The sequence below is a fragment of the Bombus affinis genome, unplaced genomic scaffold (genome assembly GCF_024516045.1).
Source record: "Bombus affinis isolate iyBomAffi1 unplaced genomic scaffold, iyBomAffi1.2 ctg00000058.1, whole genome shotgun sequence".
NCBI lineage: Eukaryota > Metazoa > Arthropoda > Insecta > Hymenoptera > Apidae > Bombus > Bombus affinis.
Genome location: NW_026108819.1, coordinates 1478213 through 1501166, shown reverse-complemented (window position 1 = coordinate 1501166; position 22954 = coordinate 1478213). Strand labels below are relative to the sequence as shown.

The 22954-nt window shown below is 43.0% G+C and overlaps 1 long non-coding RNA gene across 3 annotated transcripts in view; it reads right to left on the bottom strand.

Moving 5' to 3' along the window:
• Positions 1-288: 288 nt before the first annotated feature.
• Positions 289-22954, bottom strand: part of LOC126926767 (uncharacterized) — a 249715-nt gene continuing 227049 nt past the window's right edge. The window contains exons 2-3 of one of the 3 annotated variants that reach the window (XR_007714849.1): positions 13037-13096; positions 289-391 (exon numbers count right to left, since the gene is read on the bottom strand). This is a non-coding gene — a long non-coding RNA (uncharacterized LOC126926767). Of the gene's footprint in view, positions 392-3240; positions 3344-5767; positions 5871-13036; positions 13097-22954 lie in introns of those variants that run through there. The other 2 variants (XR_007714848.1, XR_007714847.1) reach the window with 2 other exon arrangements.

The following is a 22954-nucleotide window of genomic DNA, read 5'->3' as shown; positions in this document are numbered from 1 at the left end:
ATGTGCCAAACCGTTGGATTGTGACACAACTTTCCGCGTCCCACGCTCGCAGTGCTCGCTCGAAAACCATAGCCTAAGCTAAAACCAATCCCTGTTGCGTTAGTCATTCGACATTGAGGCGACTTATTTCAATTTTGGGAACGTGTCGGATCGGTTGTGAGGTTGGACTAGATTTTTACGAGCGAGCGGAGCGAGCGAGCAACGGTCACAATTTCCAAGCTGTACATATACCTTATATTGCCTTGCATGTATTTCGTGTTGGTACCTAATTTTGTCAGCCATTTCGGACATCACATTGCACTGTACTATGAGGAGATAGTACTATTTATGTGAAACTATTGGTAAACTGTAAACATTTGTCAGTAGGCAATAGGACAAAGACTTCCGGCTCCTCGGGCTGGTGCGAATATTTCAATGTCCGTATGTGCCAAACCGTTGGTTTCTGACACACCTTTACGCGTCTCACGCTCGCCGTGCTCGCACGAAAACTATAGCCTAACCTAAAACGAATCCATCTTGCGTTAATTATTCGATATGGTGGCGACATATTTCGAATTTGCGAACGTGTCGGATCGGTTGTGAGGTTGGACTAGATTTTTACGAGCGAGCGGAGCGAGCGAGCAACGGTCACAATTTCCAAGCTATACATATACCTTATATTGCCTTGCATATATTTCGTGTTATTACCTAATTTTGTCAGCCATTTCTGACATCATATTGCACTCTACTATGTGCAAATAGTACTACTTATGTGAAACTATTGGTAAACTGTAAACATTTGTCAGTAAGCAATTCGATAAAGACTTCTTGCTCATCGGGCTGGTGCGAATATTTCAATGTCCGTATGTGCCAAACCGTTGGTTTGTGATACACCTTTACGCGTCCATCGCTCGCTGCGCTCGCTCGAAAACTATAGCCTAACCTAAAACAAATCCATCTTGCGTTCATTATTCGATATGGTGGCGACATATTTCAAATTTGCGAACGTGTCTGATCGGATGTGAGGTTGGACTAAATTTTTACGAGCGAGCGGAGCGAGCGAGCAACGATCACAATTTCCAAGCTATACATATACCTTATATTGCCTTGCATATATTTCGTTTTATTACCTAATTGTGTCGGCCATTTCGGACATGACATTGCTCTGTAGTGTGTGGAAATAGTACTATTTATGTGAAACTATTGGTAAACTATAAACATTTGTCAGTAGGCAATAGGATAAATACTTCCGGCTCCTCGGGCTGGTGCGAATATTTCAATGTCCCCATCTGCCAAACCGTTGGATTGTGACATAACTTACCCCGTCCCTCGCTCGCAGTGCTCGCTCGAAAACCATGGCCTAAACTAAAACCAATCCCTGTGGCGTTAGTCATTCGACATTGAGGCGACTTATTTCAAATTTGGGAACGTGTCGGATCGGTTGCGAGGTTGGACTAGATTTTTACGAGCGAGCGGATCGAGCCAGCAACGGTCACAATTTCCAAGCTATATATATACCGTATATTGCCTTGCACATATTTCGTGTTATTACCTAATTTTGTCAGCCATTTCTGACATCACATTGCACTGTAGTATGTGGAAATAGTCCTATTTATGTGAAAGTATTCATAAACTGTAAACATTTGTCAATAGGCAATAGGATAAAGACTTCCGGCTCCTCGGGCTGGTGCGAATATTTTAATGTCCTTACGTGCCAAACCGTTGGATTGTGACACAACTTTCCGCGTCCCACGCTCGCAGTGCTCGCTCGAAAACTATAGCCTAAACTATAACCAATCCCTGTTGCGTTAGTCATTCGACATTGAGCCGAATTATTTCAAATTTGGGAACGTGTCGGATCGGTTGTGAGGTTCGACTAGATTTTTACGAGCGAGCGGAGCGAGCCAGCAACGGTCACAATTACCAAGCTATATATATACCTTATATTGCCTTGCACATATTTCGTGTTATTACCTAATTTTGTCAGCCATTTCTGACATCACATTGACTGTAGTATGTGGAAATAGTACTATTTATGTGAAACTACTGGTAATCTGTATACATTTGTCAATAGGCAATAGGATAAAGACTTCCGGCTCCTCGGGCTGGTGCGAATATTTTAATGTCCTTATGTGCCAAACCGTTGGATCGTGACACAACTTTCCGCGTCCCACGCTCGCAGTGCTCGCTCGAAAACTATAGCCTAAACTAAAACCAATCCCTGTTGCGTTTGTCATTCGACATTGAGGCGACTTATTCCAAATTTGGGAACGTGTCGTTTCGGTTGTGAGGTTGGACTAGATTTTTACGAGCGAGCGGATCGAGCCAGCAACGGTCATAATTTCCAAGCTATACATATACCTTATATTGCCTTGCACATATTTCGTGTTAGTACCTAAATTTGTCAGCCATTTCGGACATCACATTGACTGTAGTATGTGGAAATAGTACTATTTATGTGAAACTACTGGTAATCTGTATACATTTGTCAATAGGCAATAGGATAAAGACTTCCGGCTCCTCGGGCTGGTGCGAATATTTTAATGTCCTTATGTGCCAAACCGTTGGATTGTGACACAACTTTCCGCGTCCCACGCTCGCAGTGCTCGCTCGAAAACTATAGCCTAAACTAAAACCAATCCCTGTTGCGTTAGTTATTCGACATTGAGGCGACTTATTTCAAATTTGGGAACGTGTCGGATCGGTTGTGAGGTTGGACTAGATTTTTACGAGCGAGCGGATCGAGCCAGCAACGGTCACAATTTCCGAGCTATATATATACCGTATATTGCCTTGCACATATTTAGTGTTAGTACCTAATTTTGTCAGCCATTTCTGACATCATATTGCACTTTACTATGTGCAAATAGTACTACTTATGTGAAACTATTGGTAAACTGTAAACATTTGTCAGTAAGCAATTCGATAAAGACTTCTGGCTCATCGGGCTGGTGCGAATATTTCAATGTCCGTATGTGCCAAACCGTTGGTTTGTGATACACCTTTACGCGTCCATCGCTCGCTGCGCTCGCTCGAATACTATAGCCTAACCTAAAACCAATCCATCTTGCGTTAGTCATTCGACATAGAGGCGACTTATTTCAAATTTGGAAACGTGTCGGATCGGTTGTGAGGTTCGACTAGATTTTTACGAGCGAGCGGAGCGAGCCAGCAACGGTCACAATTTCCAAGCTGTACATATACCTTCTATTGCCTTGCATGTATTTCGTGTTGGTACCTAATTTTGTCAGCCATTTCGGACATCACATTGCACTGTACTATGAGGAGATAGTACTATTTATGTGAAACTATTGGTAAACTGTAAACATTTGTCAGTAGGCAATAGGACAAAGACTTCCGGCTCCTCGGGCTGGTGCGAATATTTCAATGTCCGTATGTGCCAAACCGTTGGTTTCTGACACACCTTTACGCGTCTCACGCTCGCTGCGGTCGCTCGAAAACAATAGCCTAACCTAATACGAATCCATCTTGCTTTCATTATTCGATATGGTGGCGACATATTTCGAATTTGCGAACGTGTCGGATCGGTTGTGAGGTTGGACTAGATTTTTACGAGCGAGCGCAGCGAGCGAGCAACGGTCACAATTTCCAAGCTATACATATACCTTATATTGCCTTGCATATATTTCGTGTTACTACCTAATTTTGTCAGCCATTTCTGACTTCACATTGCACTGTAGTATATGGAAATAGTACTATTTATGTGAAAATATTCATAAACTGTAAACATTTGTCAATAGGCAATAGGATAAAGACTTCCGGCTCCTCGGGCTGGTGCGAATGTTTCAATGTCCGTATGTGCCAAACCGTTGGTTTGTGACACCATTACGCGTCTCTCGATCGCCGTGCTCGCTCGAAAACTACTGCCTAACCTATAACCAATCCATCTTGCGTTCATTATTCGATATGCTAGCGACATATTTCAAATTTGCGAACGTGTCGGATCGGTTGTGAGGTTGGACTAGATTTTTACGAGCGAGCGGAGCGAGCGAGCAGCGATCACAATTTCCAAGCTATACATATACCTTATATTGCCTTGCACATATTTCGTGTTAGTACCCAATTTTGTCAGCCATTTCGGACATCACATTGCACTGTACTATGTGGAAATATTACTATTTATGCGAAACTATTGGTAAACTGTAAACATTTGTCAGTAGGCAATAACATAAAGACTTCCGGCTCCTCGGGCTGGTGCGAATGTTTCAATGTCCGTATGTGCCAAACCGTTGGTTTGTGACACCATTACGCGTCTCTCGATCGCCGTACTCGCTCGAAAACTACTGCCTAACCCAATACGAATCCATCTTGCGTTCATTATTCGATATGGTGGCGACATATTTCGAATTTGCGAACGTGTCGGATCGGTTGTGAGGTTGGACTAGATTTTTACGAGCCAGAGGAGCGAGCGAGCAACGGTCACAATTTCCAAGCTATACATATACCTTATATTGCCTTGCACATATTTCGTGTTAGTACCTAATTTTGTCTGCCATTTCGGACATCACATTGCACTGTACTATGAGGAAATAGTACTATTTATGTGAAACTATAGGTAAACTGTAAACATTTGTCAGTAGGCAATATGATAAATACTTCCGCCACCTCGGGCTGGTGCGAATGTTTCAATGTCCGTATGTGCCAAACCGTTGGTTTGTGACACATCTTTAGGCGTATCTCGCTCGCTGCGCTCGCTCGAAAACTATAGCCTAACCTAAAACCAATCCATCTTGCGATCATTATTCGATATGGTGTCGACATATTTTAAATTTGCGAACGTGTCGGATCGGTTGTGAGGTTCGACTAGATTTTTACGAGCGAGCGGAGCGAGCGAGCAACGATCACAATTTCCAAGCTATACATATACCTTATATTGCCTTGCACATATTTCGTGTTAGTACCTAATTTTGTCTGCCATTTCGGACATCACATTGCACTGTACTATGAGGAAATAGTACTATTTATGTGAAACTATAGGTAAACTGGAAACATTTGTCAGTAGGCAATAGGATAAATACTTCCGCCTCCTCGGGCTGGTGCGAATGTTTCAATGTCCGTATGTGCCAAACCGTTGGATTGTGACACAACTTTCCGCGTCCCACGCTCGCAGTGCTCGCTCGAAAACTATAGCCTAAACTAAAACCAATCCCTGTTGCGTTAGTTATTCGACATTGAGGCGACTTATTTCAAATTTGGGAACGTGTCGGATCGGTTGTGAGGTTGGACTAGATTTTTACGAGCGAGCGGATCGAGCCAGCAACGGTCACAATTTCCGAGCTATATATATACCGTATATTGCCTTGCACATATTTAGTGTTAGTACCTAATTTTGTCAGCCATTTCTGACATCACATTGACTGTAGTATGTGGAAATAGTACTATTTATGTGAAACTACTGGTAACCTGTATACATTTGTCAATAGGCAATAGGATAAAGACTTCCGGCTCCTCGGGCTGGTGCGAATATTTTAATGTCCTTATGTGCCAAACCGTTGGATTGTGACACAACTTTCCGCGTCCCACGCTCGCAGTGCTCGCTCGAAAACCATAGCCTAAACTAAAACCAATCCCTGTTGCGTTAGTCATTCGACATTGAGGCGACTTATTTCAATTTTGGGAACGTGTCGGATCGGTTGTGAGGTTGGACTAGATTTTTACGAGCGAGCGGAGCGAGCGAGCAACGGTCACAATTTCCAAGCTGTACATATACCTTATATTGCCTTGCATGTATTTCGTGTTGGTACCTAATTTTGTCAGCCATTTCGGACATCACATTGCACTGTACTATGAGGAGATAGTACTATTTATGTGAAACTATTGGTAAACTGTAAACATTTGTCAGTAGGCAATAGGACAAAGACTTCCGGCTCCTCGGGCTGGTGCGAATATTTCAATGTCCGTATGTGCCAAACCGTTGGTTTCTGACACACCTTTACGCGTCTCACGCTCGCCGTGCTCGCACGAAAACTATAGCCTAACCTAAAACGAATCCATCTTGCGTTAATTATTCGATATGGTGGCGACATATTTCGAATTTGCGAACGTGTCGGATCGGTTGTGAGGTTGGACTAGATTTTTACGAGCGAGCGGAGCGAGCGAGCAACGGTCACAATTTCCAAGCTATACATATACCTTATATTGCCTTGCATATATTTCGTGTTATTACCTAATTTTGTCAGCCATTTCTGACATCATATTGCACTCTACTATGTGCAAATAGTACTACTTATGTGAAACTATTGGTAAACTGTAAACATTTGTCAGTAAGCAATTCGATAAAGACTTCTTGCTCATCGGGCTGGTGCGAATATTTCAATGTCCGTATGTGCCAAACCGTTGGTTTGTGATACACCTTTACGCGTCCATCGCTCGCTGCGCTCGCTCGAAAACTATAGCCTATCCTAAAACAAATCCATCTTGCGTTCATTATTCGATATGGTGGCGACATATTTCAAATTTGCGAACGTGTCTGATCGGATGTGAGGTTGGACTAAATTTTTACGAGCGAGCGGAGCGAGCGAGCAACGATCACAATTTCCAAGCTATACATATACCTTATATTGCCTTGCATATATTTCGTTTTATTACCTAATTGTGTCGGCCATTTCGGACATGACATTGCTCTGTAGTGTGTGGAAATAGTACTATTTATGTGAAACTATTGGTAAACTATAAACATTTGTCAGTAGGCAATAGGATAAATACTTCCGGCTCCTCGGGCTGGTGCGAATATTTCAATGTCCCCATCTGCCAAACCGTTGGATTGTGACATAACTTACCCCGTCCCTCGCTCGCAGTGCTCGCTCGAAAACCATGGCCTAAACTAAAACCAATCCCTGTTGCGTTAGTCATTCGACATTGAGGCGACTTATTTTAAATTTGGGAACGTGTCGGATCGGTTGTGAGGTTGGACTAGATTTTTACGAGCGAGCGGATCGAGCCAGCAACGGTCACAATTTCCAAGCTATATATATACCGTATATTGCCTTGCACATATTTCGTGTTATTACCTAATTTTGTCAGCCATTTCTGACATCACATTGCACTGTAGTATGTGGAAATAGTACTATTTATGTGAAAGTATTCATAAACTGTAAACATTTGTCAATAGGCAATAGGATAAAGACTTCCGGCTCCTCGGGCTGGTGCGAATATTTTAATGTCCTTACGTGCCAAACCGTTGGATTGTGACACAACTTTCCGCGTCCCACGCTCGCAGTGCTCGCTCGAAAACTATAGCCTAAACTATAACCAATCCCTGTTGCGTTAGTCATTCGACATTGAGCCGAATTATTTCAAATTTGGGAACGTGTCGGATCGGTTGTGAGGTTCGACTAGATTTTTACGAGCGAGCGGAGCGAGCCAGCAACGGTCACAATTACCAAGCTATATATATACCTTATATTGCCTTGCACATATTTCGTGTTATTACCTAATTTTGTCAGCCATTTCTGACATCACATTGACTGTAGTATGTGGAAATAGTACTATTTATGTGAAACTACTGGTAATCTGTATACATTTGTCAATAGGCAATAGGATAAAGACTTCCGGCTCCTCGGGCTGGTGCGAATATTTTAATGTCCTTATGTGCCAAACCGTTGGATCGTGACACAACTTTCCGCGTCCCACGCTCGCAGTGCTCGCTCGAAAACTATAGCCTAAACTAAAACCAATCCCTGTTGCGTTTGTCATTCGACATTGAGGCGACTTATTCCAAATTTGGGAACGTGTCGTTTCGGTTGTGAGGTTGGACTAGATTTTTACGAGCGAGCGGATCGAGCCAGCAACGGTCATAATTTCCAAGCTATACATATACCTTATATTGCCTTGCACATATTTCGTGTTAGTACCTAAATTTGTCAGCCATTTCGGACATCACATTGACTGTAGTATGTGGAAATAGTACTATTTATGTGAAACTACTGGTAATCTGTATACATTTGTCAATAGGCAATAGGATAAAGACTTCCGGCTCCTCGGGCTGGTGCGAATATTTTAATGTCCTTATGTGCCAAACCGTTGGATTGTGACACAACTTTCCGCGTCCCACGCTCGCAGTGCTCGCTCGAAAACTATAGCCTAAACTAAAACCAATCCCTGTTGCGTTTGTCATTCGACATTGAGGCGACTTATTCCAAATTTGGGAACGTGTCGTTTCGGTTGTGAGGTTGGACTAGATTTTTACGAGCGAGCGGATCGAGCCAGCAACGGTCATAATTTCCAAGCTATACATATACCTTATATTGCCTTGCACATATTTCGTGTTAGTACCTAAATTTGTCAGCCATTTCGGACATCACATTGAATGTAGTATGCGGCAATAGTACTATTTATGTGAAACTATTCATAAACTGTATACATTTGTCAGTAGGCAATAGGATAAAGACTTCCGGCACCTCGGGCTGGTGCGAATATTTCAATGTCCGTATGTGCCAAAACGTTGGTTTGTGACACACCTTTACGCGTCTCACGCTCGCTGCGGTCGCTCGAAAACAATAGCCTAACCTAATACGAATCCATCTTGCGTTCATTATTCGATATGGTGGCCACATGTTTCGAATTTGCGAACGTGTCGGATCGGTTGTGAGGTTGGACTAGATTTTTACGAGCGAGCGCAGCGAGCGAGCAACGGTCACAATTTCCAAGCTATACATATACCTTATATTGCCTTGCATATATTTCGTGTTATTACCTAATTTTGTCAGCCATTTCTGACATCACATTGCACTGTAGTATGTGGAAATAGTACTATTTACGTGAAAGTATTCATAAACTGTAAACATTTGTCAATAGGCAATAGGATAAAGACTTCCGGCTCCTCGGGCTGGTGCGAATGTATCAATGTCCGCATGTGCCAAACCGTTGGTTTGTGACACCATTACGCGTCTCTCGATCGCCGTGCTCGCTCGAAAACTACTGCCTAACCTATAACCAATCCATCTTGCGTGCATTATTCGATATGCTAGCGACATATTTCAAATTTGCGAACGTGTCGGATCGGTTTGTGAGGTTGGACTAGATTTTTACGAGCGAGCGGAGCGAGCGAGCAGCGATCACAATTTCCAAGCTATACATATACCTTATATTGCCTTGCACATATTTCGTGTTAGTACCCAATTTTGTCAGCCATTTCGGACATCACATTGCACTGTACTATGTGGAAATATTACTATTTATGTGAAACTATTGGTAAACTGTAAACATTTGTCAGTAGGCAATAGGATAAAGACTTCCGGCACCTCGGGCTGGTGCGAATATTTCAATGTCCGTATGTGCCAAACCGTTGGTTTGTGACACACCTTTACGCGTCTTACGCTCGCTGCGGTCGCTCGAAAACTATAGCCTAACCCAATACGAATCCATCTTGCGTTCATTATTCGATATGGTGTCGACATATTTTAAATTTGCGAACGTGTCGGATCGGTTGTGAGGTTCGACTAGATTTTTACGAGCGAGCGGAGCGAGCGAGCAACGATCACAATTTCCAAGCTATACATATACCTTATATTGCCTTGCACATATTTCGTGTTAGTACCTAATTTTGTCTGCCATTTCGGACATCACATTGCACTGTACTATGAGGAAATAGTACTATTTATGTGAAACTATAGGCAAACTGTAAACATTTGTCAGTAGGCAATAGGATAAATACTTCCGCCTCCTCGGGCTGGTGCGAACGTTTCAATGTCCGTATGTGCCAAACCGTTGGATTGTGACACAACTTTCCGCGTCCCACGCTCGCAGTGCTGGCTCGAAAACTATAGCCTAAACTAAAACCAATCCCTGTTGCGTTAGTTATTCGACATTGAGGCGACTTATTTCAAATTTGGGAACGTGTCGGATCGGTTGTGAGGTTGGACTAGATTTTTACGAGCGAGCGGATCGAGCCAGCAACGGTCACAATTTCCGAGCTATATATATACCGTATATTGCCTTGCACATATTTAGTGTTAGTACCTAATTTTGTCAGCCATTTCGGACATCACATTGACTGTAGTATGTGGAAATAGTACTATTTATGTGAAACTGCTGGTAAGCTGTATACATTTGTCAGTGGGCAATAGGATAGAGACTTCCGGCTCCTCGGGCTGGTGCGAATATTTCAATGTCCCCATGTGCCATAACGTTGGATTGTGACACAACTTTCCGCGTCCCTCGCTCACCGTGCTCGCTCGAAAACTACAGCCTAACCTAAAACCAATCCACCTTGCGTTCATTATTCGATATGGCTGCGACATATTTCGAATTTGCGAACGTGTCGGATCGGTTGTGAGGTTGGACTAGATTTTTACGAGGGAGCGGAGCGAGCGAGCAGCGATCACAATTTCCAAGCTATACATATACCTTATATTGCCTTGCACATATTTCGTGTTAGTACCTAATTTTGTCAGCCATTTCGGACATCACATTGCGCTGTAGTATGTGGAAATATTACTATTTATGTGAAACTATTCATAAACTGTATACATTTGTCAGTAGGCAATTCGATAGAGACTTCCGGCTCCTCGGGCTGGTGCGAATCTTTCAATGTTCGTATGTGCCAAACCGTTGGTTTGTGGCACACATTTACGCGTCTCTCGCTCGCTGCGCTCGCTCGAAAACTATAGCCTAACCTAAAACCAATCCATCTTGAGTTCATTATTCGATATGGTGGCGACTTATTTCAAATTTGGGAACGTGTCGGATCGGATGTGAGGTTGGACTAAATTTTTACGAGCTAGCGGAGCGAGCGAGCAACGATCACAATTTCCAAGTGATACATATACCTTATATTGCCTTGCATATATTTCGTGTTAGTACCTAATTTTGTCAGCCATTTCGGACATCACATTGCACTGTACTATGAGGAAATAATACTATTTATGTGAAACTATAGGTAAACTGTAAACATTTGTCAGTAGGCAATAGGATAAATACTTCCGCCTCCTCTGGCTGGTGCGAATGTTTCAATGTCCGTATGTGCCAAACCGTTGGTTTGTGACACACCTTTAGGCGTCTCTCGCTCGCTGCGCTCGCTCGAAAACTATAGTCTAACCTAAAACCAATACATCTTGCAATCATTATTCGATATGGTGGCGACATATTTTAAATTTGCGAACGTTTCGGATCGGTTGTGAGGTTCGACTAGATTTTTACGAGCGAGCGGAGCGGGCGAGCAACGATCACAATTTCCAAGCTATACATATACCTTATATTGCCTTTCATATATTTCGTGTTATTACCTAATTTTGTCAGCCATTTCGGACATCACATTGCACTGTAGTATGTGGAAATAGTACTATTTATGTGAAAGTATTCATAAACTGTAAACATTTGTCAATAGGCAATAGGATAAAGACCTTCGGCTCCTCGGGCTGGTGCGAATATTTTAATGTCCTTATGTGCCAAACCGTTGGATTGTGACACAACTTTCCGCGTCCCTCGCTCGCAGTGCTCGCTCGAAAACTATAGCCTAAATTAAAACCAATCCCTGTTGCGCTAGTCATTCGACATTGAGGCGACTTATTTCAAATTTGGGAACGTGTCGGATCGGTTGTCATGTTGGACTAGATTTTCACGAGCGAGCGGATCGAGCCAGCAACGGTCACAATTTCCAAGCTATACATATACCATATATTGCCTTGCACATATTTCATGTTAGTACCTAATTTTGTCAGCCATTTCGGACATCACATTGACTGTAGTATGTGGGAATAGTACTATTTATGTGAAACTATTGGTAAACTGTAAACATTTGTCAGTAGGCAATTGGATAAAGACTTCCGGCTCCTCGGGCTGGTGCGAATATTTTAATGTCCTTATGTGCCAAACCGTTGGATTGTGACACAACTTTCCGCGTCCCACGCCCGCAGTGCTCGCTCGAAAACCATAGCCTAAACTAAAACCAATCCCTGTTGCGTTAGTCATTCGACATTGAGGCGACTTATTTTAAATTTGGGAACGTGTCGGATCGGTTGTGAGGTTGGACTAGATTTTTACGAGCGAGCGGATCGAGCCAGCAACGGTCACAATTTCCAAGCTATATATATACCGTATATTGCCTTGCACATATTTCGTGTTATTACCTAATTTTGTCAGCCATTTCTGACATCACATTGCACTGTAGTATGTGGAAATAGTACTATTTATGTGAAAGTATTCATAAACTGTAAACATTTGTCAATAGGGAATAGGATAAAGACTTCCGGCTCCTCGGGCTGGTGCGAATATTTTAATGTCCTTACGTGCCAAACCGTTGGATTGTGACACAACTTTCCGCGTCCCACGCTCGCAGTGCTCGCTCGAAAACTATAGCCTAAACTATAACCAATCCCTGTTGCGTTAGTCATTCGACATTGAGGCGAATTACTTCAAATTTGGGAACGTGTCGGATCGGTTGTGAGGTTCGACTAGATTTTTACGAGCGAGCGGAGCGAGCCAGCAACGGTCACAATTACCAAGCTATATATATACCTTATATTGCCTTGCACATATTTCGTGTTATTACCTAATTTTGTCAGCCATTTCTGACATCACATTGACTGTAGTATGTGGAAATAGTACTATTTATGTGAAACTACTGGTAATCTGTATACATTTGTCAATAGGCAATAGGATACAGACTTCCGGCTCCTCGGGCTGGTGCGAATATTTTAATGTCCTTATGTGCCAAACCGTTGGATTGTGACACAACTTTCCGCGTCCCACGCTCGCAGTGCTCGCTCGAAAACTATAGCCTAAACTAAAACCAATCCCTGTTGCGTTTGTCATTCGACATTGAGGCGACTTATTCCAAATTTGGGAACGTGTCGTTTCGGTTGTGAGGTTGGACTAGATTTTTACGAGCGAGCGGATCGAGCCAGCAACGGTCATAATTTCCAAGCTATACATATACCTTATATTGCCTTGCACATATTTCGTGTTAGTACCTAAATTTGTCAGCCATTTCGGACATCACATTGAATGTAGTATGCGGAAATAGTACTATTTATGTGAAACTATTCATAAACTGTATACATTTGTCAGTGGGCAATAGGATAAAGACTTCCGGCACCTCGGGCTGGTGCGAATATTTCAATGTCCGTATGTGCCAAACCGTTGGTTTTTGACACACCTTTACGCGTCTCACGCTCGCTGCGGTCGCTCGAAAACAATAGCCTAACCTAATACGAATCCATCTTGCGTTCATTATTCGATATGGTGGCGACATGTTTCGAATTTGCGAACGTGTCGGATCGGTTGTGAGGTTGGACTAGATTTTTACGAGCGAGCGCAGCGAGCGAGCAACGGTCACAATTTCCAAGCTATACATATACCTTATATTGCCTTGCATATATTTCGTGTTATTACCTAATTTTGTCAGCCATTTCTGACATCACATTGCACTGTAGTATGTGGAAATAGTACTATTTACGTGAAAGTATTCATAAACTGTAAACATTTGTCAATAGGCAATAGGATAAAGACTTCCGGCTCCTCGGGCTGGTGCGAATGTATCAATGTCCGTATGTGCCAAACCGTTGGTTTGTGACACCATTACGCGTCTCTCGATCGCCGTGCTCGCTCGAAAACTACTGCCTAACCTATAACCAATCCATCTTGCGTGCATTATTCGATATGCTAGCGACATATTTCAAATTTGCGAACGTGTCGGATCGGTTTGTGAGGTTGGACTAGATTTTTACGAGCGAGCGGAGCGAGCGAGCAGCGAACACAATTTCCAAGCTATACATATACCTTATATTGCCTTGCACATATTTCGTGTTAGTACCCAATTTTGTCAGCCATTTCGGACATCACATTGCACTGTACTATGTGGAAATATTACTATTTATGTGAAACTATTGGTAAACTGTAAACATTTGTCAGTAGGCAATAGGATAAAGACTTCCGGCACCTCGGGCTGGTGCGAATATTTCAATGTCCGTATGTGCCAAACCGTTGGTTTGTGACACACCTTTACGCGTCTTACGCTCGCTGCGGTCGCTCGAAAACTATAGCCTAACCCAATACGAATCCATCTTGCGTTCATTATTCGATATGGTGGCGACATATTTCGAATTTGCGAACGTGTCGGATCGGTTGTGAGGTTGGACTAGATTTTTACGAGCCAGAGGAGCGAGCGAGCAACGGTCACAATTTCCAAGCTATACATATACCTTATATTGCCTTGCACATATTTCGTGTTAGTACCTAATTTTGTCTGCCATTTCGGACATCACATTGCACTGTACTATGAGGACATAGTACTATTTATGTGAAACTACAGGTAAACTGTAAACATTTGTCAGTAGGCAATATGATAAATACTTCCGCCTCCTCGGGCTGGTGCGAATGTTTCAATGTCCGTATGTGCCAAACCGTTGGTTTGTGACACATCTTTAGGCGTCTCTCGCTCGCTGCGCTCGCTCGAAAACTATAGCCTAACCTAAAACCAATCCATCTTGCGATCATTATTCGATATGGTGTCGACATATTTTAAATTTGCGAACGTGTCGGATCGGTTGTGAGGTTCGACTAGATTTTTACGAGCGAGCGGAGCGAGCGAGCATCGTTCACAATTTCCAAGCTATACATATACCTTATATTGCCTTGCACATATTTCGTGTTAGTACCTAATTTTGTCTGCCATTTCGGACATCACATTGCACTGTACTATGAGGAAATAGTACTATTTATGTGAAACTATAGGCAAACTGTAAACATTTGTCAGTAGGCAATAGGATAAATACTTCCGCCTCCTCGGGCTGGTGCGAACGTTTCAATGTCCGTATGTGCCAAACCGTTGGATTGTGACACAACTTTCCGCGTCCCACGCTCGCAGTGCTCGCTCGAAAACTATAGCCTAAACTAAAACCAATCCCTGTTGCGTTAGTTATTCGACATTGAGGCGCCTTATTTCAAATTTGGGAACGTGTCGGATCGGTTGTGAGGTTGGACTAGATTTTTACGAGCGAGCGGATCGAGCCAGCAACGGTCACAATTTCCGAGCTATATATATACAGTATATTGCCTTGCACATATTTAGTGTTAGTACCTAATTTTGTCAGCCATTTCGGACATCACATTGACTGTAGTATGTGGAAATAGTACTATTTATGTGAAACTGCTGGTAAACTGTATACATTTGTCAGTGGGCAATAGGATAGAGACTTCCGGCTCCTCGGGCTGGTGCGAATATTTCAATGTCCCCATGTGCCATACCGTTGGATTGTGACACAACTTTCCGCGTCCCTCGCTCACCGTGCTCGCTCGAAAACTACAGCCTAACCTAAAACCAATCCACCTTGCGTTCATTATTCGATATGGCTGCGACATATTTCGAATTTGCGAACGTGTCGGATCGGTTGTGAGGTTGGACTAGATTTTTACGAGGGAGCGGAGCGAGCGAGCAGCGATCACAATTTCCAAGCTATACATATACCTTATATTGCCTTGCACATATTTCGTGTTAGTACCTAATTTTGTCAGCCATTTCGGACATCACATTGCTCTGTAGTATGTGGAAATATTACTATTTATGTGAAACTATTCATAAACTGTATACATTTGTCAGTAGGCAATTCGATAGAGACTTCCGGCTCCTCGGGCTGGTGCGAATCTTTCAATGTTCGTATGTGCCAAACCGTTGGTTTGTGGCACACATTTACGCGTCTCTCGCTCGCTGCGCTCGCTCGAAAACTATAGTCTAACCTAAAACCAATACATCTTGCAATCATTATTCGATATGGTGGCGACATATTTTAAATTTGCGAACGTTTCGGATCGGTTGTGAGGTTCGACTAGATTTTTACGAGCGAGCGGAGCGGGCGAGCAATGATCACAATTTCCAAGCTATACATATACCTTATATTGCCTTTCATATATTTCGTGTTATTACCTAATTTTGTCAGCCATTTCGGACATCACATTGCACTGTAGTATGTGGAAATAGTACTATTTATGTGAAAGTATTCATAAACTGTAAACATTTGTCAATAGGCAATAGGATAAAGACCTTCGGCTCCTCGGGCTGGTGCGAATATTTTAATGTCCTTATGTGCCAAACCGTTGGATTGTGACACAACTTTCCGCGTCCCTCGCTCGCAGTGCTCGCTCGAAAACTATAGCCTAAATTAAAACCAATCCCTGTTGCGCTAGTCATTCGACATTGAGGCGACTTATTTCAAATTTGGGAACGTGTCGGATCGGTTGTCATGTTGGACTAGATTTTCACGAGCGAGCGGATCGAGCCAGCAACGGTCACAGTTTCCAAGCTATACATATACCGTATATTGCCTTGCACATATTTCATGTTAGTACCTAATTTTGTCAGCCATTTCGGACATCACATTGACTGTAGTATGCGGAAATAGAACTATTTATGTGAAACTATTCATAAACTGTATACATTTGTCAGTGGGCAATAGGACAGAGACTTCCGGCTCCTCGGGCTGGTGCGAATATTTCAATGTTCGTATGTGCCAAACCGTTGGTTTGTGGCACACATTTACGCGTCTCTCGCTCGCTGCGCTCGCTCGAAAACTATAGCCTAACCTAAAACCAATCCATCTTGAGTTCATTATTCGATATGGCGGCGACATATTTCGAATTTGCGAACGTGTCGGATCGGTTGTGAGGTTGTACTAGATTTTTACGAGCGAGCGGAGCGAGCGAGCAACGGTCACAATTTCCAAGCTGTACATATACCTTATATTGCCTTGCATGTATTTCGTGTTAGTACCTAATTTTGTCAGCCATTTCGGACATCACATTGCACTGTACTATGAGGAAATAGTGCTATTTATGTGAAACTATTGGTAAACTGTAAACATTTGTCAGTAGGCAATAGGATAAAGACTTCCGGCTCCTCGAGCTGGTGCGAATATTTCAATGTCCGTATGTGCCGAACCGTTGGTTTGTGACACACCTTTACGCGTCTCACGCTCGCTGCGGTCGCCCGAAAACTATAGCCTAACCTATAACCAATCCATCTTGCGTTCATTATTCGATATGGTGGCGACATATTTCAAATTTGCGAACGTGTCGGATCGGTTTGAGGTTGGACTAGATTTTTAGGAGCGAGCGGAGCGAGCGAGCAGCGATCACAATTTCCAAGCTATACATATACCTTATATTGCCTTGCACATATTTCGTGTTAGTACCTAATTTTGTCAGCCAATTCGGACATCACATTGCACTGTACTATGTGGCAATAGTAGTATTTATGCGAAACTACTGGTAAACTGTATACATTTGTCAGTGGGCAATAGGATAGAGACTTCCGGCTCCTCGGGCTGGTGCGAATATTTCAATGTCCCCATGTGCCATACCGTTGGATTGTGACACAACTTTCCGCGTTCCTCGCTCGACGTGCTCGCTCGAACACTACAGCCTAACCTAGAACGAATCCCTCTTGCGTTAGTCATTCGATATGGAGGAAACTTACTTCATATTTGGGAACGTGTCGGATCGGTTGTGAGGTTGGACTAGATTATTACGAGCGAGCGGAGCGAGCGAGCAGCGATCACAATTTCCAAGCTATACATATACCTTATATTGCCTTGCACATATTTCGTGTTAGTACCTATTTTTGTCAGGCATTTCGGACATCACATTTCACTGTACTATGAGGAAATAGTACTATTTATGTGAAAGTATTCATAAACTGTAAACATTTGTCAGTAGGCAATAGGATAAATACTTCCGCCTCCTCGGGCTGGTGCGAATGTTTCAATGTCCGTATGTGCCAAACCGTTGGTTTGTGACACATCTTTAGGCGTCTCTCGCTCGCTGCGCTCGCTCGAAAACTATAGCCTAACCTAAAACCAATCCATCTTGCGATCATTATTCGATATGGTGTCGACATATTTTAAATTTGCGAACGTGTCGGATCGGTTGTGAGGTTCGACTAGATTTTTACGAGCGAGCGGAGCGAGCGAGCAACGTTCACAATTTCCAAGCTATACATATACCTTATATTGCCTTGCACATATTTCGTGTTAGTACCTAATTTTGTCTGCCATTTCGGACATCACATTGCACTGTACTATGAGGAAATAGTACTATTTATGTGAAACTATAGGCAAACTGTAAACATTTGTCAGTAGGCAATAGGATAAATACTTCCGCCTCCTCGGGCTGGTGCGAACGTTTCAATGTCCGTATGTGCCAAACCGTTGGATTGTGACACAACTTTCCGCGTCCCACGCTCGCAGTGCTCGCTCGAAAACTATAGCCTAAACTAAAACCAATCCCTGTTGCGTTAGTTATTCGACATTGAGGCGCCTTATTTCAAATTTGGGAACGTGTCGGATCGGTTGTGAGGTTGGACTAGATTTTTACGAGCGAGCGGATCGAGCCAGCAACGGTCACAATTTCCGAGCTATATATATACAGTATATTGCCTTGCACATATTTAGTGTTAGTACCTAATTTTGTCAGCCATTTCGGACATCACATTGACTGTAGTATGTGGAAATAGTACTATTTATGTGAAACTGCTGGTAAACTGTATACATTTGTCAGTGGGCAATAGGATACAGACTTCCGGCTCCTCGGGCTGGTGCGAATATTTCAATGTCCCCATGTGCCATACCGTTGGATTGTGACACAACTTTCCGCGTCCCTCGCTCACCGTGCTCGCTCGAAAACTACAGCCTAACCTAAAACCAATCCACCTTGCGTTCATTATTCGATATGGCTGCGACATATTTCGAATTTGCGAACGTGTCGGATCGGTTGTGAGGTTGGACTAGATTTTTACGAGGGAGCGGAGCGAGCGAGCAGCGATCACAATTTCCAAGCTATACATATACCTTATATTGCCTTGCACATATTTCGTGTTAGTACCTAATTTTGTCAGCCATTTCGGACATCACATTGCTCTGTAGTATGTGGAAATATTACTATTTATGTGAAACTATTCATAAACTGTATACATTTGTCAGTAGGCAATTCGATAGAGACTTCCGGCTCCTCGGGCTGGTGCGAATCTTTCAATGTTCGTATGTGCCAAACCGTTGGTTTGTGGCACACATTTACGCGTCTCTCGCTCGCTGCGCTCGCTCGAAAACTATAGTCTAACCTAAAACCAATACATCTTGCAATCATTATTCGATATGGTGGCGACATATTTTAAATTTGCGAACGTTTCGGATCGGTTGTGAGGTTCGACTAGATTTTTACGAGCGAGCGGAGCGGGCGAGCAACGATCACAATTTCCAAGCTATACATATACCTTATATTGCCTTTCATATATTTCGTGTTATTACCTAATTTTGTCAGCCATTTCGGACATCACATTGCACTGTAGTATGTGGAAATAGTACTATTTATGTGAAAGTATTCATAAACTGTAAACATTTGTCAATAGGCAATAGGATAAAGACCTTCGGCTCCTCGGGCTGGTGCGAATATTTTAATGTCCTTATGTGCCAAACCGTTGGATTGTGACACAACTTTCCGCGTCCCTCGCTCGCAGTGCTCGCTCGAAAACTATAGCCTAAATTAAAACCAATCCCTGTTGCGCTAGTCATTCGACATTGAGGCGACTTATTTCAAATTTGGGAACGTGTCGGATCGGTTGTCATGTTGGACTAGATTTTCACGAGCGAGCGGATCGAGCCAGCAACGGTCACAGTTTCCAAGCTATACATATACCGTATATTGCCTTGCACATATTTCAAGTTAGTACCTAATTTTGTCAGCCATTTCGGACATCACATTGACTGTAGTATGCGGAAATAGAACTATTTATGTGAAACTATTCATAAACTGTATACATTTGTCAGTGGGCAATAGGACAGAGACTTCCGGCTCCTCGGGCTGGTGCGAATATTTCAATGTTCGTATGTGCCAAACCGTTGGTTTGTGGCACACATTTACGCGTCTCTCGCTCGCTGCACTCGCTCGAAAACTATAGCCTAACCTAAAACCAATCCATCTTGAGTTCATTATTCGATATGGCGGCGACATATTTCGAATTTGCGAACGTGTCGGATCGGTTGTGAGGTTGTACTAGATTTTTACGAGCGAGCGGAGCGAGCGAGCAACGGTCACAATTTCCAAGCTGTACATATACCTTATATTGCCTTGCATGTATTTCGTGTTAGTACCTAATTTTGTCAGCCATTTCGGACATCACATTGCACTGTACTATGAGGAAATAGTGCTATTTATGTGAAACTATTGGTAAACTGTAAACATTTGTCAGTAGGCAATAGGATAAAGACTTCCGGCTCCTCGAGCTGGTGCGAATATTTCAATGTCCGTATGTGCCGAACCGTTGGTTTGTGACACACCTTTACGCGTCTCACGCTCGCTGCGGTCGCCCGAAAACTATAGCCTAACCTAAAGCGAATCCATCTTGCGTTCATTATTCGATATGGTGGCGACATATTTCGAATTTGCGAACGTGTCGGATCGGTTGTGAGTTTGGACTAGATTTTTACGAGCGAGAGGAGCGAGCGAGCAACGGTCACAATTTCCAAGCTATACATATACCTTATATTTCCTTGCACATATTTCGTGATAGTACCTAATTTTGTCAGCCATTTCGGACATCACATTGCACTGTACTATGAGGAAATACTACTATTTATGTGAAACTATAGGTAAACTGTAAACATTTGTCAGTAGGCAATAGGATAAATACTTCCGCCTCCTCGGGCTGGTGCGAATGTTTCAATGTCCGTATGTGCCAAACCGTTGGTTTGTGACACACCTTTAGGCGTCTCTCGCTCGCTGCGCTCGCTCGAAAGCTATAGCCTAACCTATAACCAATCCATCTTGCGTTCATTATTCGATATGGTGGCGACATATTTCAAATTTGCGAACGTGTCGGATCGGTTTGAGGTTGGACTAGATTTTTAGGAGCGAGCGGAGCGAGCGAGCAGCGATCACAATTTCCAAGCTATACATATACCTTATATTGCCTTGCACATATTTCGTGTTGGTACCTAATTTTGTCAGCCAATTCGGACATCACATTGCACTGTACTATGTGGCAATAGTAGTATTTATGCGAAACTACTGGTAAACTGTATACATTTGTCAGTGGGCAATAGGATAGAGACTTCCGGCTCCTCGGGCTGGTGCGAATATTTCAATGTCCCCATGTGCCATACCGTTGGATTGTGACACAACTTTCCGCGTTCCTCGCTCGACGTGCTCGCTCGAACACTACAGCCTAACCTAGAACGAATCCCTCTTGCGTTAGTCATTCGATATGGAGGAAACTTACTTCATATTTGGGAACGTGTCGGATCGGTTGTGAGGTTGGACTAGATTATTACGAGCGAGCGGAGCGAGCGAGCAGCGATCACAATTTCCAAGCTATACATATACCTTATATTGCCTTGCACATATTTCGTGTTAGTACCTATTTTTGTCAGGCATTTCGGACATCACATTTCACTGTACTATGAGGAAATAGTACTATTTATGTGAAAGTATTCATAAACTGTAAACATTTGTCAGTAGGCAATAGGATAAATACTTCCGCCTCCTCGGGCTGGTGCGAATGTTTCAATGTCCGTATGTGCCAAACCGTTGGTTAGTGACACACCTTTAGGCGTCTCTCGCTCGCTGCGCTCGCTCGAAAACTATAGCCTAACATAAAACCAATCCATCTTGCGATCATTATTCGATATGGTGGCGACATATTTTAAATTTGCGAACGTGTCGGATCGGTTGTGAGGTTCGACTAGATTTTTACGAGCGAGCGGAGCGAGCGAGCAACGGTCACAATTTCCATGCTATACATATACCTTATATTGGCTTGCATATATTTCGTGTTATTACCTAATTTTGTCAGCCATTTTGGACATCACATTGCACTGTAGGATGTGGAAATAGTACTATTTATGTGAAAGTATTCATAAACTGTAAACATTTGTCAATAGACAATAGGATAAAGACTTCCGGCTCCTCGGGCTGGTGCGAATATTTTAATGTCCTTATGTGCCAAACCGTTGGATTGTGACACAACTTTCCGCGTCCCTCGCTCGCAGTGCTCGCTCGAAAACTATAGCCTAAACTAAAACCAATCCCTGTTGCGTTAGTCATTCGACATTGAGGCGACTTATTTCAAATTTGGGAACGTGTCGGATCGGTTGTGAGGTTGGACTAGATTTTTACGAGCGAGCGGATCGAGCCAGCAACGGTCACAATTTCTAAGCTATGCATATACCGTATATTGCCTTGCACATATTTCGTGTTAGTACCTAATTTTGTCAGCCATTTCGGACATCACATTGCTCTGTAGTATGTGGAAATATTACTATTTATGTGAAACTATTCATAAACTGTATACATTTGTCAGTAGGCAATTCGATAGAGACTTCCGGCTCCTCGGGCTGGTGCGAATCTTTCAATGTTCGTATGTGCCAAACCGTTGGTTTGTGGCACACATTTACGCGTCTCTCGCTCGCTGCGCTCGCTCGAAAACTATAGTCTAACCTAAAACCAATACATCTTGCGATCATTATTCGATATGGTGTCGACATATTTTAAATTTGCGAACGTGTCGGATCGGTTGTGAGGTTCGACTAGATTTTTACGAGCGAGCGGAGCGAGCGAGCAACGTTCACAATTTCCAAGCTATACATATACCTTATATTGCCTTGCACATATTTCGTGTTAGTACCTAATTTTGTCAGCCATTTCGGACATCACATTGCACTGTACTATGAGGAGATAGTACTATTTATGTGAAACTACTGGTAAACTGTAAACATTTGTCAGTAGGCAATAGGACAAAGACTTCCGGCTCCTCGGGCTGGTGCGAATATTTCAATGTCCGTATGTGCCAAACCGTTGGTTTCTGACACACCTTTACGCGTCTCACGCTCGCCGTGCTCGCACGAAGACTATAGCCTAACCTAAAACGAATCCATCTTGCGTTAATTATTCGATATGGTGGCGACATATTTCGAATTTGCGAACGTGTCGGATCGGTTGTGAGGTTGGACTAGATTTTTACGAGCGAGCG